At 45.4% G+C, this 16,180-nt stretch overlaps 29 non-coding genes across 29 annotated transcripts; all 29 read left to right on the top strand.

The window, feature by feature from the left end:
* Positions 1 to 28: 28 nt before the first annotated feature.
* TRNAP-UGG (transfer RNA proline (anticodon UGG)) lies at positions 29 to 100 on the top strand. The gene has a single exon. It is a non-coding gene; the product is annotated as a tRNA-Pro (tRNA).
* A 564-nt stretch (positions 101 to 664) lies between these two features.
* Positions 665 to 736, top strand: TRNAP-UGG (transfer RNA proline (anticodon UGG)). Its single transcript has one exon. It is a non-coding gene; the product is annotated as a tRNA-Pro (tRNA).
* Positions 737 to 2,799: 2,063 nt separating this feature from the next.
* On the top strand, positions 2,800 to 2,871 carry TRNAP-UGG (transfer RNA proline (anticodon UGG)). Its single transcript has one exon. It is a non-coding gene; the product is annotated as a tRNA-Pro (tRNA).
* Positions 2,872 to 2,959: 88 nt separating this feature from the next.
* On the top strand, positions 2,960 to 3,031 carry TRNAP-CGG (transfer RNA proline (anticodon CGG)). Its single transcript has one exon. It is a non-coding gene; the product is annotated as a tRNA-Pro (tRNA).
* Positions 3,032 to 3,277: 246 nt separating this feature from the next.
* On the top strand, positions 3,278 to 3,349 carry TRNAP-AGG (transfer RNA proline (anticodon AGG)). The gene has a single exon. It is a non-coding gene; the product is annotated as a tRNA-Pro (tRNA).
* A 1,024-nt stretch (positions 3,350 to 4,373) lies between these two features.
* On the top strand, positions 4,374 to 4,445 carry TRNAR-UCG (transfer RNA arginine (anticodon UCG)). Its single transcript has one exon. It is a non-coding gene; the product is annotated as a tRNA-Arg (tRNA).
* Positions 4,446 to 4,840: 395 nt separating this feature from the next.
* Positions 4,841 to 4,912, top strand: TRNAP-UGG (transfer RNA proline (anticodon UGG)). The gene has a single exon. It is a non-coding gene; the product is annotated as a tRNA-Pro (tRNA).
* An 87-nt stretch (positions 4,913 to 4,999) lies between these two features.
* Positions 5,000 to 5,071, top strand: TRNAP-UGG (transfer RNA proline (anticodon UGG)). The gene has a single exon. It is a non-coding gene; the product is annotated as a tRNA-Pro (tRNA).
* Positions 5,072 to 5,158: 87 nt separating this feature from the next.
* On the top strand, positions 5,159 to 5,232 carry TRNAP-UGG (transfer RNA proline (anticodon UGG)). The gene has a single exon. It is a non-coding gene; the product is annotated as a tRNA-Pro (tRNA).
* A 243-nt stretch (positions 5,233 to 5,475) lies between these two features.
* TRNAP-UGG (transfer RNA proline (anticodon UGG)) lies at positions 5,476 to 5,547 on the top strand. Its single transcript has one exon. It is a non-coding gene; the product is annotated as a tRNA-Pro (tRNA).
* A 396-nt stretch (positions 5,548 to 5,943) lies between these two features.
* Positions 5,944 to 6,015, top strand: TRNAP-UGG (transfer RNA proline (anticodon UGG)). The gene has a single exon. It is a non-coding gene; the product is annotated as a tRNA-Pro (tRNA).
* Positions 6,016 to 6,261: 246 nt separating this feature from the next.
* On the top strand, positions 6,262 to 6,333 carry TRNAP-UGG (transfer RNA proline (anticodon UGG)). Its single transcript has one exon. It is a non-coding gene; the product is annotated as a tRNA-Pro (tRNA).
* Positions 6,334 to 6,738: 405 nt separating this feature from the next.
* Positions 6,739 to 6,810, top strand: TRNAP-CGG (transfer RNA proline (anticodon CGG)). Its single transcript has one exon. It is a non-coding gene; the product is annotated as a tRNA-Pro (tRNA).
* A 1,041-nt stretch (positions 6,811 to 7,851) lies between these two features.
* Positions 7,852 to 7,923, top strand: TRNAP-UGG (transfer RNA proline (anticodon UGG)). The gene has a single exon. It is a non-coding gene; the product is annotated as a tRNA-Pro (tRNA).
* An 87-nt stretch (positions 7,924 to 8,010) lies between these two features.
* On the top strand, positions 8,011 to 8,082 carry TRNAP-AGG (transfer RNA proline (anticodon AGG)). The gene has a single exon. It is a non-coding gene; the product is annotated as a tRNA-Pro (tRNA).
* A 563-nt stretch (positions 8,083 to 8,645) lies between these two features.
* Positions 8,646 to 8,717, top strand: TRNAP-AGG (transfer RNA proline (anticodon AGG)). Its single transcript has one exon. It is a non-coding gene; the product is annotated as a tRNA-Pro (tRNA).
* Positions 8,718 to 9,599: 882 nt separating this feature from the next.
* Positions 9,600 to 9,671, top strand: TRNAP-UGG (transfer RNA proline (anticodon UGG)). The gene has a single exon. It is a non-coding gene; the product is annotated as a tRNA-Pro (tRNA).
* Positions 9,672 to 9,918: 247 nt separating this feature from the next.
* Positions 9,919 to 9,990, top strand: TRNAP-UGG (transfer RNA proline (anticodon UGG)). The gene has a single exon. It is a non-coding gene; the product is annotated as a tRNA-Pro (tRNA).
* Positions 9,991 to 10,236: 246 nt separating this feature from the next.
* TRNAP-UGG (transfer RNA proline (anticodon UGG)) lies at positions 10,237 to 10,308 on the top strand. The gene has a single exon. It is a non-coding gene; the product is annotated as a tRNA-Pro (tRNA).
* A 246-nt stretch (positions 10,309 to 10,554) lies between these two features.
* TRNAP-UGG (transfer RNA proline (anticodon UGG)) lies at positions 10,555 to 10,626 on the top strand. Its single transcript has one exon. It is a non-coding gene; the product is annotated as a tRNA-Pro (tRNA).
* A 404-nt stretch (positions 10,627 to 11,030) lies between these two features.
* TRNAP-UGG (transfer RNA proline (anticodon UGG)) lies at positions 11,031 to 11,102 on the top strand. Its single transcript has one exon. It is a non-coding gene; the product is annotated as a tRNA-Pro (tRNA).
* A 246-nt stretch (positions 11,103 to 11,348) lies between these two features.
* Positions 11,349 to 11,420, top strand: TRNAP-UGG (transfer RNA proline (anticodon UGG)). Its single transcript has one exon. It is a non-coding gene; the product is annotated as a tRNA-Pro (tRNA).
* A 563-nt stretch (positions 11,421 to 11,983) lies between these two features.
* Positions 11,984 to 12,055, top strand: TRNAP-AGG (transfer RNA proline (anticodon AGG)). The gene has a single exon. It is a non-coding gene; the product is annotated as a tRNA-Pro (tRNA).
* A 246-nt stretch (positions 12,056 to 12,301) lies between these two features.
* TRNAP-CGG (transfer RNA proline (anticodon CGG)) lies at positions 12,302 to 12,373 on the top strand. Its single transcript has one exon. It is a non-coding gene; the product is annotated as a tRNA-Pro (tRNA).
* Positions 12,374 to 12,619: 246 nt separating this feature from the next.
* TRNAP-CGG (transfer RNA proline (anticodon CGG)) lies at positions 12,620 to 12,691 on the top strand. Its single transcript has one exon. It is a non-coding gene; the product is annotated as a tRNA-Pro (tRNA).
* Positions 12,692 to 12,778: 87 nt separating this feature from the next.
* Positions 12,779 to 12,850, top strand: TRNAT-UGU (transfer RNA threonine (anticodon UGU)). Its single transcript has one exon. It is a non-coding gene; the product is annotated as a tRNA-Thr (tRNA).
* Positions 12,851 to 15,663: 2,813 nt separating this feature from the next.
* On the top strand, positions 15,664 to 15,735 carry TRNAP-AGG (transfer RNA proline (anticodon AGG)). Its single transcript has one exon. It is a non-coding gene; the product is annotated as a tRNA-Pro (tRNA).
* An 87-nt stretch (positions 15,736 to 15,822) lies between these two features.
* TRNAP-UGG (transfer RNA proline (anticodon UGG)) lies at positions 15,823 to 15,894 on the top strand. Its single transcript has one exon. It is a non-coding gene; the product is annotated as a tRNA-Pro (tRNA).
* Positions 15,895 to 15,981: 87 nt separating this feature from the next.
* TRNAP-UGG (transfer RNA proline (anticodon UGG)) lies at positions 15,982 to 16,053 on the top strand. The gene has a single exon. It is a non-coding gene; the product is annotated as a tRNA-Pro (tRNA).
* The last annotated feature ends 127 nt before the right edge of the window (positions 16,054 to 16,180 follow it).

Raw genomic sequence — 16,180 nt, 5'->3', positions numbered from 1 at the left:
TATTCACATATTGAGAGCAAAGTAATGTGGTCCGTTGCTCTAGGGGTATGATTCTCGCTTTGGGTGCGAGAGGTCCCGGGTTCAAATCCCGGACGGACCCCGCGGAAGATCTTTCTTCAAACCAGTTTTATGGAGAAGTTCTCAACGGGTTAGGCTACATATTCACATATTGAGATCAAAACAACATGGTCCGTTGGTCTAAGGGTATGATTCTCGCTTTAGGTGTGAGAGGTCCCAAGTTCAAATTCCGGACGGACCCAGCTGAAAATCTTTCTACCAATCAGTTTTTATGGAGGAGTCTTCAACGGGTTAGGCTTCATATTCACATATTGAGAGCAAAGTTACATGGTCCGTTGGTCTAGGGTATGATTCTCGCTTTGGGTGTGAGAGGTCCCGGGTTCAAATCCTAGACGGACCCCGCGGAAAATCTTTCTACCGATAAGATTTATGGAGGGGACTTCAACGGGTTATTCAAGATATTCACATATTGAGAGCAAAGTAATATGGTCCGTTGGTCTAGGGGTATGATTCTCTCTTTGGGTGCGAGAGGTCCCGGGTTCAAATCCCGGACTAACCCAGCTGAAGATCTTTCTACAAACCAGTTTTATGGAGAAGTTTTCAACGGGTTATTCACGATATTCACATATTGAGAGCAAAGTAATATGGTCCGTTGGTCTAGGGGTATGATTCTCGCTTTGGGTGCGAGAGGTCCCGGGTTCAAATCCCGGACGGACCCCGCGGAAGATCTTTCTACAAACCAGTTTTATGGAGAAGTTTTCAACGTGTTAGGCTACATATTCACATATTGAGAGCAAAGTAACATGGTCCGTTGGTCTAGGGGTATGATTCTCGCTGGGGGGAGTTGCGTTCGAGCTTTTGGAGAGTGCAGGTCGTTCGATTTTGCACTCCGTGTTTTCGTCGCGCTAAGCCTAAGCGGGGTTTTTTGCCAATTTATTTTTATTTCGGTTATTATTCGTGCATTTAATTCAATAGTTGTTAATTTATTAATTTGGTAATCCCTCCTGGGTGTTTCTACCCAGGATGGACGCATTCAAGAGATCGGTTTTTATTGATTTTAAACGAAATCTACCAAGTTTTGAAGTTGTGTCTACGGCGGTGATTGCGAACTTTGGTCTCGATTGTGCTTCTGCTTTAGTTGTCTGTGATGAGGGAGGTTACATTCTTACCTTGAAGACTTTGGCCGATGTCGAGGGCGTTATAGATTCGGGCTTGGATATTGATGGTGAGATATATGAAATTTCAAGCGTTTCTGCGAAGACTGTGACTGTCGCCTTTTCGGACTTACCGGAGTTTGTGACTGATGAAGCCGTTTTATCCAAATTAACGTCGCTTGGCTGTGAAATCAAGGGTCCGCTTGTGTGGCATAAAAAGGCATCATTCTATTGCGGACTTCGTACCGTTCGTGTTACCTTACCTGAGAATCTGTCATCATTACCATATCGCTTACGAGTTGCCGATGCTGTTGGTCGAGAGAAGTTTTACGCTGTCCGACATGATTCTCAGTTGAAAATATGTAATAAGTGTTATTCTCCTGACCATATTTATCGCCATTGTCCTGATTTCAAGTGCTTTAAGTGCCAGAAGCAGGGACATGTTGTTCGGGAGTGTCCTTTATGGCCCCGGATGGCATCCCGTGATTTAGAAGCGGCGTCTGGCGGTGGTGGTGACGGTGAAGCGATGGTCGTCGATCCTGCCTCAGTCGCTATTCCTCAAGGTTCTCCGGTCCGGGCCGGTAGCGGTGAATCTTCCATCGTCGATGCCGGTGTCAAGTCTGATCCGCGTCGGAGTGCTAAGCATTCGCTGTCGTCAAGCGATGGCGATGTCGGTAAGAAGCTGTCTTCTTCTTCTGGCTCTGCTACGAAAGTTCAAAGGGTTCCCGTTGCTATGCGTCTGTACCCTTTCAAGGGTCATCGCCGGCCTGAGTGGTGGCCTAAGGAGGTTGCTTGGCCGCCATCTTCAGAGAACGAATTTTTTGCTCGGGCGTGTCGGTATCAGGGTCAGCCTGTTACCAGTCCTCTGTATAAGGACTTTGTGATCCCGGATGATTACGGTTTCAAAGTATAAGTTACAGATTAATGGTGTTGGATTTTCTTAATGTTTTGCGGCCTTTTCTGTGTTCTGTCGGTTCTAAGCCTTTGCTTCTCATTTTCAATAAGGAGTTTTTTTTTCGTTAATTTATTTCTTCTTAATCGTCTTTACTGCTGTTTAATATCTAATTAAGCCTATTTTTGTTCATGAATTCTTTCTACAACATGTACTGCCTAATAGTGTTTGATACGTTGCTTAATTTTTTATTTCTCACTATTGTTTAATCAATATTATCTACTCGTTGTTCTTTCTTTATCGATGTTCTTTTTCGCGACCGATTTTTCAAATGTTACTTCGTATTTTTTTCTTGTTCTATTATCTTGTTGCATTTCGCTTTTTGTACCATACACGCGTCGTGTATTTTTTTAATGATATAATTAAAAAAAAAATAAAAATTCTCGCTTTGGGTGCGAGAGGTCCCGGGTTCAAATCCCGGACGGACCCAGCTGAAAATCTTTCTACCAATCAGGTTTATGGAGGAGACTTCAACGGGTTATTCAAGATATTCACATTTTGAGAGCAAAGTATCATGGTCCGTTGGTCTAGGGGTATGATTCTCGCTTTGGGTGCGAGAGGTCCCGCGTTCGAACCCCGGACGGACCCCGCGGAAAATCTTTCTAACAATCAGATTTATGGAGGAGACTTCAACTGGTTATTCAAAATATTCACATATTGTGAAAAACGTAACATGGTCCGTTGGTCTAGGGGTATGATTCTCGCTTTGGGTGCGAGAGGTCCCGGGTTCAAATCCCGGACGAACCCAGCTGAAAATCTTTCTACGAATCAGTTTTTATGGAGGAGTCTTCAACGGGTTAGGCTTCATATTCACATATTGAGAGCAAAGTTACCTGGTCCGTTGGTCTAGGGGTATGATTCTCGCCTCGGGTGCGAGAGGTCCCGGGTTCAAATCCCGGACGGACCCCGCGGAAGATCTTTCTTCAAACCAGTTTTATGGAGAAGTTTTCAACGGGTTAGGCTACATATTCACATATTGAGAGCAAAGTAACGTGGTCCGTTGGTCTAGGGGTATGATTCTCGCTTTGGGTGCGAGAGATCCAGGGTTCAAAACCCGGACGGACCCCGCGGAAAATCTTTCTACCGATCAGATTTATGGAGGGGACTTCAACGGGTTATTCAAGATATTCACATATTGAGAGCAAAGTAATATGGTCCGTTGGTCTAGGGGTATGATTCTCGCTTAGGGTGCGAGAGGTCCCGGGTTCAAATCCCGGACGGACCCAGCTGAAAATCTTTCTACGAACCAGTTTTATGGAGAAGTTTTCAACGTTTGTGGCTACATATTCACATATTGACCGCAAAGTAACATGGTCCGTTGGTTTAGGGGTATGATTATCGCTTCGGGTGCGAGAGGTCCCGGGTTCAAATCCCTGACGAACCCCACGGAAAATCTTTCTACAAACCAATTTTATGGAGAATCTTTCAACGGGTTAGGCTACATATTCACATATTGAGAGCAAAACAACATGGTCCGTTGGTCTAAGGGTATGATTCTCGCTTTGGGTGCGAGAGGTCCCAAGTTCAAATCCCGGACGAACCCCGCGGAAAATCTTCCTACGAATCAGTTTTATGAAGGAGACTTCAACGGGATATTTACATATTGAGGGCAAAGTAACGTGGTCCGTTGGTCTCGGGGTATGATTCTCGCTTTGGGTGCGAGAGGTCCCGGGTTAAAATCCCGGACGGACCCCGCGGAAAATCTTTCTACGAATCAGTTTTATGGAGGAGACTTCAACTAAATATTCACATATTGACCGCAAAGTAACATGGTCCGTTGGTCTAGGGGTATGATTATTGGTTCGGGTGCGAGAGGTCCCGGGTTAAAATCCCGGACGGACCCCGCGGAAAATCTTTCTACGAATCAGTTTTATGGAGGAGTCTTCAACGGGTTAGGCTTCATATTCACATATTGAGAGCAAAGTTACATGGTCCGTTGGTCTAGGCGTATGATTATCGCTTCGGGTGCGAGAGGTCCCGGGTTCAAATCCCGGACGAACACCGCGGAAAATCTTTCTACCAATCAGTTTTTATGGAGGAGTCTTCAACGGGTTAGGCTTCATATTCACATATTGAGAGCAAAGTTACATGGTCCGTTGGTCTAGGCGTATGATTATCGCTTCGGGTGCGAGAGGTCCCGGGTTCAAATCCCGGACGAACACCGCGGAAAATCTTTCTACCGATCAGTTTTATGGAGGAGACTTCAACGGGTTATTCAAGATATTCACATATTGTGAAAAAGGCAACATGGTCCGTTGGTCTAGGGGTATGATTCTCGCTTTCGGTGCGAGAGGTTCCGGGTTCAAATCCCGGACGGACCCCGTGGAAAATCTTTCTATGAATCAGTTTTATGGAGGAGACTTCAACGGGATATTCACACATTGAGAGTAAAGAAACGTGGTCCGTTGGTCTCGGGGTATGATTCTCGCTTTGGGTGCGAGAGGTCTCGCGTTCAAATCCCGGACGGACCCCTCGGAAAATCTTTCTAACAAATAGATTTATGGAGGAGTCTTCAACGGGTTAGGCTACATATTCACATATTGAGACCAAACTAACATGGTCCGTTGGTCTGGGGTATGATTATCGCTTTGGGTGGGAGAGGTCCCGGGTTCAAATCCTAGACGGACCCCGCGGAAAATCTTTCTACCGATCAGATTTATGGAGGGGACTTCAACGGGTTATTCAAGATATTCACATATTGAGAGCAAATTAACATGGTCCGTTGGTCTAGGGGTATGATTCTCGCTTTGGGTGCGAGAGGTCCCGAGTTCAAATCCCGGACGGACCCCGCGGAAAATCTTTCTACCGATCAGTTTTATGGAGGAGACTTCAACGGGTTATTCAAGATATTCACATATTGTGAAAAAGGTAACATGGTCCGTTGGTCTAGGGGTATGATTCTCGCTTTGGGTGCGAGAGGTCCCGGGTTCAAATCCCGGACGGACCTCGCGGAAAATCTTTCTACCGATCAGTTTTATGGAGGAGACTTCAACGGGTTATTCAAGATATTCACATATTGTGAAAAAGGTAACATGGTCCGTTGGTCTAGGGGTATGATTCTCGCTTTGGGTGCGAGAGGTCCCGGGTTCAAATCCCGGACGGACGCCGCGGAAAATCTTTCTACCAATCAGGTTTATAAGGAGACTTCAACGGGTTATTCAAGATATTCACATTTTGAGAGCGAAGTAACATGGTCCGTTGGTCTAGGGGTAGGATTCTCGCTTTGGGTGCGAGAGGTCCCGCGTTCGAATCCCGGACGGACCCCGCGGAAAATCTTTCTAACAATCAGATTTATGGAGGAGACTTCAACTGGTTATTCAAAATATTCACATATTGTGAAAAACGTAACATGGTCCGTTGGTCTAGGGGTATGATTCTCGCTTTGGGTGCGAGAGGTCCCGGGTTCAAATCCCGGACGGACCCCGCGGAAAATCTTTCTAACGATCAGTTTTATGGAGGAGACTTCAACGGGTTATTCAAGATATTCACATATTGTGAAAAAGGTAACATGGTCCGTTGGTCTAGGGGTATGATTCTCGCTTTGGGTGAGAGAGGTCCCGCGTTCGAATCCCGGACGGACCCCGCGGAAAATCTTTCTAACAATCAGATTTATGGAGGAGACTTCAACTGGTTATTCAAAATATTCACATATTGTGAAAAACGTAACATGGTCCGTTGGTCTAGGGGTATGATTCTCGCTTTGGGTGCGAGTGGTCCCGATTTTAAATCCCGGACGGACCCCGCGGAAAATCTTTCTACGAATCAGTTTTATGGAGGAGACTTCAACGGGAAATTCACATATTGAGAGCAAAGTAACATGGTCCGTTGGTCTAGGGGTATGATTCTCGCTTTGGGTGCGAGAGGTCCCGGGTTCAAATCCCGGACGGACCCCGCGGAAAATCTTTCTACCGATCAGTTTTATGGAGGAGACTTCAACGGGTTATTCAAGATATTCACATATTGTGAAAAAGGTAACATGGTCCGTTGGTCTAGGGGTATGATTCTCGCTTTGGGTGAGAGAGGTCCCGCGTTCGAATCCCGGACGGACCCCGCGGAAAATCTTTCTAACAATCAGATTTATGGAGGAGACTTCAACTGGTTATTCAAAATATTCACATATTGTGAAAAACGTAACATGGTCCGTTGGTCTAGGGGTATGATTCTCGCTTTGGGTGCGAGAGGTCCCGGGTTCAAATCCCGGACGGACCCCGCGGAAAATCTCTCTACCGATCAGTTTTATGGAGGAGACTTCAACGGGTTATTCAAGATATTCACATATTGTGAAAAAGGTAACGTGGTCCGTTGGTCTAGGGGTATGATTCTCGCTTTGGGTGAGAGAGGTCCCGCGTTCGAATCCCGGACGGACCCCGCGGAAAATCTTTCTAACAATCAGATTTATGGAGGAGACTTCAACTGGTTATTCAAAATATTCACATATTGTGAAAAACGTAACATGGTCCGTTGGTCTAGGGGTATGATTCTCGCTTTGGGTGCTAGAGGTTCCTGGTTCAAATCCCAGACGGACCCCGCCGAAAATCTTTTTACCAATCAGATTTATGGAGGAGGCTTCAACGGGTTAGGCTACATATTCATATATTGAGAGCAAACTAATATGGTCCGTTGGTCTAGGGGTATGATTCTCGCTTCGGGTGCGAGAGGTCCCGGGTTTAAATCCCGGACGGACCCCGCGGAAAATCTTTCTACCAATCAGTTTTATGAAGGGGACTTCAACGAGTTATTCAAGATATTCACATATTGTGAAAAATGAAACAAGGTCCGTTGGACTAGGGGTATGATTCTCGTATTGGGTGCGAAAGGTCCCTGGTACAAATCCCGGACGGACCCCTCGGAAAATCTTTCTAACAATCAGATTTTTGGAGGAGTCTTCAACGGGTTAGGCTACATATTCACATATTGAGAGCAAAGTAACATGGTCCGTTGGTCTAGGGGTATGATTCTCACTTAGGGTGCGAGAGGTCCCGGGTTCAAATCCCGGTTGGACCCCGCGGAAGATCTTTCTACAAACCAGTTTTATGGAGAAGTTTTCAACGTTTGTGGCTACATATTCACATATTTAGAACAAAGTAACATCGTCCGTTGGTCTAGGGGTATGATTCTCGCTTTGGGTGCGAGAGGTCCCGGGTTCAAATCCCGGACGGACCCCGCGGAAAATCTTTCTACCAATAAGTTTTATCGATAAGACTTCAACGGGTTAGGCTACATATTCACATATTGAGAGCAAAGTAACATGGTTCGTTGGTCTAGGGGTATGAATCTCGCTTTGGGTGCAAGAGGTCCCTGGTTCAAATCCTGGACGGACCCCGCCGAAAATCTTTCTACCAATCAGATTTATGGAGGAGGCTTCAACGGGTTAGGCTACATATTCACATATTGAGAGCAAAGTAACATGGTTCGTTGGTCTAGGGGTATGATTCTCGCTTTGGGTGCTAGAGGTCCCTGGTTCAAATCCCGGACGGACCCCGCCGAAGATCTTTTTACCAATCAGATTTATGGAGGAGGCTTCAACGGGTTAGGCTACATATTCACATATTAAGAGCAAACTAACATGGTCCGTTGCTCTAGGGGTATGGTTCTCACTTTGGGTGCGAGAGGTACCTGGTTCTAATCCCGGACGGACCCCGCCGAAAATCTTTCTACCAATCAGATTTATGGAGGAGGCTTCAATGGGTTAGGCTACATAATCACATATTGAGAGCAAACTAACATGGTCCGTTGGTCTAGGGGTATGATTCTCGCTTTGGACGCGAGTGGTCCCGGGTTCAAGTCCCGGACGGACCCCGCTTAAAATCTTTCTACCATTCAGTTTTATGGAAAAGACTTCAACGGGTTATTCAAGATATTCACATATTATGAAAAACGTAGCATGGTCCGTTGGTCTAGGGGTATGATTCTCGCTTAGGGTGCGAGAGGTCCCGGGTTCAAATCCCGGACGGACCCCACGGAAAATCTTTCTACCAATCAGTTTTATGGAGAAGACTTCAACGGGTTAGGCTACATATTCACATATTGAGAGTAAAGTAACACGGTCCGTTGGTCTAGGGGTATGATTCTCGCTTTGGGTGCGAGAGGTTACGTGTTCAAATCCCGGACGGACCCCGCGGAAAATCTTTCTACGAATCAGTTTTATGGAGGAGACTTCAACGGGTTATTCAAGATATTCACATATTATGAAAAAAGCAACACGGTCCGTTGGTCTAGGGGTATGATTCTCGCTTTGGGTGCGAGAGGTTACGGGTTCAAATCCCTGACGATTCCCGCGGAAAATCTTTCTACCAATCAGTTTTATGGAGAAGACTTCAACGGGTTAGGCTACATATTCACATATTGAGCGCAAAGCAACATGGTCCGTTGGTCTCGGGGTATGATTCTCGCTTTGGACGCGATTGTCCCGGGTTCAAGTCCCGGACGGACCCCGCTTAAAATCTTTCTACCATTCAGTTTTATGGAAAAGACTTCAACGGGTTATTCAAGATATTCACATATTATGAAAAACGTAACATGGTCTGTTGGTCTAGGGGTATGATTCTCGCTTAGGGTGCGAGAGGTCCCGGGTTCAAATCCCGGACGGACCCCGCGGAAAATCTTTCTACCAATAAGTTTTATCGATAAGACTTCAACGGGTTAGGCTACATATTCACATATTGAGAGCAAAGTAACATGGTTCGTTGGTCTAGGGGTATGATTCTCGCTTTGGGTGCAAGAGGTCCCTGGTTCAAATCCCGGACGGACCCCGCCGAAAATCTTTCTACCAATAAGTTTTATGAATAAGACTTCAACGGGTTAGGCTACATATTCACATATTGAGAGCAAAGTAACATGGTTCGTTGGTCTAGGGGTATGATTCTCGCTTTGGGTGCTAGAGGTCCCTGGTTCAAATCCCGGACGGACCCCGCCGAAGATCTTTTTACCAATCAGATTTATGGAGGAGGCTTCAACGGGTTAGGCTACATATTCACATATTAAGAGCAAACTAACATGGTCCGTTGCTCTAGGGGTATGGTTCTCGCTTTGGGTGCGAGAGGTCCCTCTTTCAAATCCCTGACGGACCCCGCCGAAAATCATTCTACCAATCAGATTTATGGAGGAGGCTTCAACGGGTAAGGCTACATATTCACATATTAAAAGCAAACTAACATGGTCCGTAGGTCTAGGGGTATGATTCTCGCTTTGGGTGCGAGAGGTCCCTGGTTCAAATCCCTGACGGACCCCGCCGAAAATCATTCTACCAATCAGATTTATGGAGGAGGCTTCAACGGATAAGGCTACATATTCACATATTAAAAGCAAACTAACATGGTCCGTAGGTCTAGGGGTATGGTTCTCGCTTTGGGTGCGAGAGGTCCCTGGTTCTAATCCCGGACGGACCCCACCGAAAATCTTTCTACCAATCAGATTTATGGAGGAGGCTTCAATGGGTTAGGCTACATAATCACATATTGAGAGCAAACTAACATGGTCCGTTGGTCTAGGGGTATGATTCTCGCTTTGGACGCGAGTGGTCCCGGGTTCAAGTCCCGGACGGACCCCGCTTAAAATCTTTCTACCATTCAGTTTTATGGAAAAGACTTCAACGGGTTATTCAAGATATTCACATATTATGAAAAACGTAACATGGTCCGGTGGTCTAGGGGTATTATTTCTCGCTTAGGGTGCGAGAGTACCCGGGTTCAAATCCCGGACGGACCCCACGGAAAATCTTTCTACCAATCAGTTTTTTGGAGAAGACTTCAACGGGTTAGGCTACATATTCACATATTGAGAACATAGCAACACGGTCCGTTGGTCTAGGGGTATGGTTCTCGCTTTGGGTGCGAGAGGTCCCGGGTTCAAATCCCGGACGGACCCCGCAGAAAATCTTTCTACCAATCAGTTTTATGGAGAAGACTTCATCGGGTTAGGCTACATATTCACATATTGAGAGAAAATTAACACGGTCGGTTGGTCTAGGGGTATGATTCTCGCTTAGAGTGCGAGAGGTCCCGGGTTCAAATCCCGGATGGATCCCGCGGAAAATCTTTCTACCAATCAGTTTTATGGAGAAGACTTCAACGGGTTAGGCTACATATTCACATATTGAGAGCATAGTAACACGGTCCGTTGGTCTAGGGGTATGATTCTCGCTTTGGGTGCGAGAGGTCCCGGGTTCAAATCCCGGACGGACCCCGCGGGAAATCTTTCTAACAATCAGGTTTATGGAGGAGGCTTCAACGGATTGGGCTACATATTCACATATTGAGAGCTAAGTAACACGGTCCGTTGGTCTAGGGGTTTAATTCTCGCTTTGGGTGCGAGAGGTCCCTGGTTCAAATCCCGGACGGACCCCGCCGAAACTTTTTCTACCAATCAGTTTTATGGAGAAGACTTCAACGGGTTAGGCTACATATTCACATATTGAGAGCATAGTAACACGGTCCGTTGGTCTAGGGGTATGATTCTCGCTTTGGGTGCGAGAGGTCTCGGGTTCAAATCCCGGACGGACCCCGCGGGAAATCTTTTAACCAATCAGTTTTATGGAGAAGACTTCAACGGGTTAGGCTACATATTCACATATTGAGAGCAAAGTAACTTGGTCCGTTGGTCTAGGGGTATGATTCTCGCTTTGGACGCGAGTGGTCCCAGGTTCAAGTCCCGGACGGACCCCGCTTAAAATCTTTCTACCATTCAGTTTTATGGAGGAGACTTCAACGGGCTATTCAAGATACTCACATATTATGAAAAACGTAACATGGTCCGTTGGTCTAGGGTATGATTCTCGCTTTGGGTGCGAGAGGTCCCGGGTTCAAATCCCGGATGGATCCCGCGGAAAATCTTTCTACCAATCAGATTTATGAAAGGAACTTCAACGGGTTAGGCTACATATTCACATATTGAGAGCATAGTAACACGGTCCGTTGGTCTAGGGGTATGATTCTCGCTTTGGGTGCGAGAGGTCCCGGGTTCAAATCCCGGACGGACCCCGCGGGAAATCTTTCTAACAATCAGGTTTATGGAGGAGGCTTCAACGGATTGGGCTACATATTCACATATTGAGAGCTAAGTAACACGGTCCGTTGGTCTAGGGGTTTAATTCTCGCTTTGGGTGCGAGAGGTCCCTGGTTCAAATCCCGGACGGACCCCGCCGAAACTTTTTCTACCAATCAGTTTTATGGAGAAGACTTCAACGGGTTAGGCTACATATTCACATATTGAGAGCATAGTAACACGGTCCGTTGGTCTAGGGGTATGATTCTCGCTTTGGGTGCGAGAGGTCTCGGGTTCAAATCCCGGACGGACCCCGCGGGAAATCTTTTAACCAATCAGTTTTATGGAGAAGACTTCAACGGGTTAGGCTACATATTCACATATTGAGAGCAAAGTAACTTGGTCCGTTGGTCTAGGGGTATGATTCTCGCTTTGGACGCGAGTGGTCCCAGGTTCAAGTCCCGGACGGACCCCGCTTAAAATCTTTCTACCATTCAGTTTTATGGAGGAGACTTCAACGGGCTATTCAAGATACTCACATATTATGAAAAACGTAACATGGTCCGTTGGTCTAGGGTATGATTCTCGCTTTGGGTGCGAGAGGTCCCGGGTTCAAATCCCGGATGGATCCCGCGGAAAATCTTTCTACCAATCAGATTTATGAAAGGAACTTCAACGGGTTAGGCTACATATTCACACATAGAGAGCAAACCAACATGGTCCGTTGGTCTAGGGGTATGGTTCTCGCTTTAGTTGCGGGAGGTCCCGGGTTCAAACCCCAGACGGGCCTCGCGGAAAATCTTTCTACCAATCAGTTTTATGGAGGAGACTTCAACGCGTTATTAAAGATATTCACATATTATGAAAACTGTAACATGGTCCGTTGGTCTAGGGGTATGATTCTCGCTTAGGGTGCGAGAGGTCCCGGGTTCAAATCCCGGACGGACCCCACGGAAAATCTTTCTACCAATCAGTTTTATGGAGAAGACTTCAACGGGTTAGGCTACATATTCACATATTGAGAGCAAAGTAACACGGTCCGTTGGTCTAGGGGTATGATTCTCGCTTTGGGTGCGAGAGGTTACGGGTTCAAATCCCGGTCGATTCCCGCGGAAAATCTTTCTACCAATTAGTTTTATGGAGAAGACTTCAACGGGTTAGGCTACATATTCACATATTGAGAGCAAAGCAACATGGTCCGTTGGTCTCGGGGTATGATTCTCGCTTCGGGTGCGAGAGGTCCTGGGTTCAAATCCCGGACGGACCCCGCGGAAAATCTTTCTACGAATCAGTTTTATGGAAAAGACTTCAACGGGTTATTCAAGATATTCACATATTATGAAAAACGTAACATGGTCCGTTGGTCTAGGGGTATGATTCTCGCTTTGGGTGCGAGAGGTTACGGGTTCAAATCCCGGTCGATTCCCGCGGAAAATCTTTCTACCAATCAGTTTTATGGAGAAGACTTCAACGGGTTAGGCTACATATTCACATATTGAGAGCAAAGCAACATGGTCCGTTGGTCTCGGGGTATGATTCTCGCTTCGGGTGCGAGAGGTCCTGGGTTCAAATCCCGGACGGACCCCGCGGAAAATCTTTCTACGAATCAGTTTTATGGAGGAGACTTCAACGGGTTATTCAAGATATTCACATATTATGAAAAACGCAACACGGTCCGTTGGTCTAGGGGTATGATTCTCGCTTTGTGTGCGAGAGGTTACGGGTTCAAATCCCGGACGGACCCCGCGGAAAATCTTTCTACAAACCAGTTTTATGGAGGAGGCTTCAACGGGTAAGGCTACATATTCACATATTAAGAGCAAACTAACATGGTCCGTTGGTCTAGGGGTATGGTTCTCGCTTTGGGTGCGAGAGGTCCCTGGTTCAAATCCCTGACGGACCCCGCCGAAAATCATTCTACCAATCAGATTTATGGAGGAGGCTTCAACGGGTAAGGCTACATATTCACATATTAAAAGCAAACTAACCCCTGTAGCATTTTAGAGTCGGGCCGACGTCGGCTAGTGTCTTAAAACAGAAAGGTCGGCCTACTGTCGGGCCACCCCACTCTGAAAGGTCGAAATGTCCTAGTAGAAAAGTAGTCGGCCGACCGTCGATCGACAAAAAAATTCGACTCAGAAAGGACTATGGACCGACTCAAAAATGACTATGGGCCGACTCAGAAATGACTATGGGCCGACTCAGAAATGACTATGGGCCGACTCAGAAATGACTATGGGGCGACTCAGAAATGACTATGGGCCGACTCAGAAATGACTATGGGCCGACTCAGAAATGACTATGGGCCGACTTCACAAAGGCATATTTCCGACTCGGAAACGACGTTGTGCCGACATTAAATGAAATCGCACTTCGGAACTCCCACTTAATACCAATTTGATGCCTTAACAGTAATTTAGCTGAGATTGAATCGATAATAATTTTCAATTATTTTGTAAGCAAAAATGAGCTATTTATATTAATAGAACTAATCCAAACAATATACAAGACTGCAAATCTTTTGGCGAAGTACATAGAATTAATATAGTAGTGATATAGAAAAGAAACATTTTAATTAAGCTTATAGATTTTAATACATAAAAACAATCACAATTCAAATACTTTTAACAAAGGTCATTATCTTTTAATGTTGTAGTCTATTTTATATGTTATTTATAAAACACATGACCTTGTAATTGCCAAGGCCTAACCGCTCATGCAAAACATTGATCACAAAGCTATAATTAATTGATATAGATATTATTTATATTGATATATTATTGAAAAACTTACTTTGTTAGTTTCGATTTAATGTATATCTCAAGATTTCAATGATTTTTCCATTAATTTTTAATAGAAAATTAAGCGCACAAGTCAACAATTACACCTCTTTTTTTTGCTCGTTATGAGCCATTGTAACGGGTGGGACAATACAGTCCGCTCGTCCATTTGATTAATCAGGTGCGAGATATGTGTTACGGCCACGCCAACGGGGGGATACTTGGGGATAGGGTTGGGACACCCGTGGCGGAAGTATGACAACCACCCGTTGGGGGATTAGTGGTCGTCCTCACACGGCCATCCACAAACTCTGCCTCCCGGACGCCTGGGATTACAGGAGTGAGCCACTACTCCCGGCCAATTACACCTCTCATCTCAAGCGAGTTCGCCAATAAACTTCTAACATGCTGCTAGTCCGGAGATGGCGCTGCGAAAGTATCAACTGGCGCGTGCTTTTGAATTTTTTAAACTATGAAGCGTTTGAAAAACGTTTGTGCTCGTATCAAAAGGCCTATTTATTAATACATTTAAAATTTTTTAATCTATTTAGAGTATAATTAATCAATATCAATAAAAATCAGGAATTTATATTTTGAAATAATATCGTAAATCGCAAACCCTTGTAACACATGAAGTCGGTTTAGAGCAAAGACTGTATATACTTCGCTTACTAGACAGGCGTTTCCATACAAAAAACCTGTTAACACTTTCGAAACACGGGAGAAGCCTTTGACCAGCCGTTAGAGGCGCCACTAGTAGCACTCTGAAGCGCGGGGAAAATTTTTACCAGCGTCTGCTATCGTATGCAAGTTGAGCCATTGAACACGCCAGTCGACGACCAAATGCCGACCTAAAAACGTCGAAACGTTTTTCGACACTAAAACCGTAAATGCTTTTTTGGGACTATTTATGGTTGGTATGCCGACCATTATCCAACTTAAAATAGACCTTACATTTAATTATTGGATTCGACATTAACTTTATGAAACCGACCATATTTATTTAGGAAAAGGGGATATTTTAATTATTTTCTGACTATTTGATGATGATGAATTTTTTATTCACTTTTAATTTTTCTTCAAACTTATTTGTATTCGAAAATCTAATAATGAGATCAGTTTTGGGTCGGAAATAAGCATTAACATAAAGTCGGCCCGACGTCGTTTCGGAGTCGGTTCTTAGATCTATTAATTGGCGGTAAAGAGTCGACGTTTTGTAGTCGGCCGACCATTTTACCCCTACGACATTTCGACCCTCAATCCAAAGGTCGGCCGACTTTAGTGTTTAGTACGATTAAAGTCGACTTGCCGACTTTATAAAGTCTCAAAATGGAAATTTGTAATTTTTAGGGTTTGAAAAAATTGAACAATTTGAGTCGGCATACGGTCGTCGACCTGAAAACGACTTTTAGACCCATACCCGACTCTTGACCGACACCCTAATGCTACAGGGGAACATGGTCCGTAGGTCTAGGGGTATGGTTCTCGCTTTGGGTGCGAGAGGTCCCTGGTTCTAATCCCGGACGGACCCCGCTGAAAATCTTTCTACCAATCAGATTTATGGAGGAGGCTTCAATGGGTTAGGCTACATAATCACATATTGAGAGCAAACTAACATGGTCCGTTGGTCTAGGGGTATGATTCTCGCTTTGGACGCGATTGGTCCCGGGTTCAAGTCCCGGACGGACCCCGCTTAAAATCTTTCTACCATTCAGTTTTATGGAAAAGACTTCAACGGGTTATTCAAGATATTCACATATTATGAAAAACGTAACATGGTCCGTTGGTCTAGGGGTATTATTCTCGCTTAGGGTGCGAGAGGTCCCGGGTTCAAATCCCGGACGGACCCCACGGAAAATCTTTCTACCAATCAGTTTTTTGGAGAAGACTTCAACGGGTTAGGCGACATATTCACATATTGAGAACATAGTAACACGGTCCGTTGGTCTAGGGGTATGGTTCTCGCTTTGGGTGCGAGAGGTCCCGGGTTCAAATCCCGGACGGACCCCGCGGAAAATCTTTCTACCAATCAGTTTTATGGAGAATTTTTCAACGTCTTAGGCTACATATTCACATATTGATAGCAAATTAACACGGTCCGTTGGTCTAGGGGTATGATTCTCGCTTTGGGTGCGAGAGGTCCCGGGTTCAAATCCCGGACGGACCCCGCGGAAGATCTTTCTACAAACCAGTTTTATGGAGAATTTTTCAACGTCTTAGGCTACATATTCACATATTGATAGCAAATTAACATGCTCCGTTGGTCTAGGGGTATGATTCTCGCTTTAGGTGCG

The sequence above is a fragment of the Leiobunum rupestre genome, chromosome 10 (assembly GCF_980474605.1).
Source record: "Leiobunum rupestre chromosome 10, qqLeiRupe1.1.hap1, whole genome shotgun sequence".
Lineage (NCBI taxonomy): Eukaryota > Metazoa > Arthropoda > Arachnida > Opiliones > Sclerosomatidae > Leiobunum > Leiobunum rupestre.
Note: the sequence above shows the minus strand (reverse complement) of the source record. Positions and strands in the feature narration are given on the sequence as shown.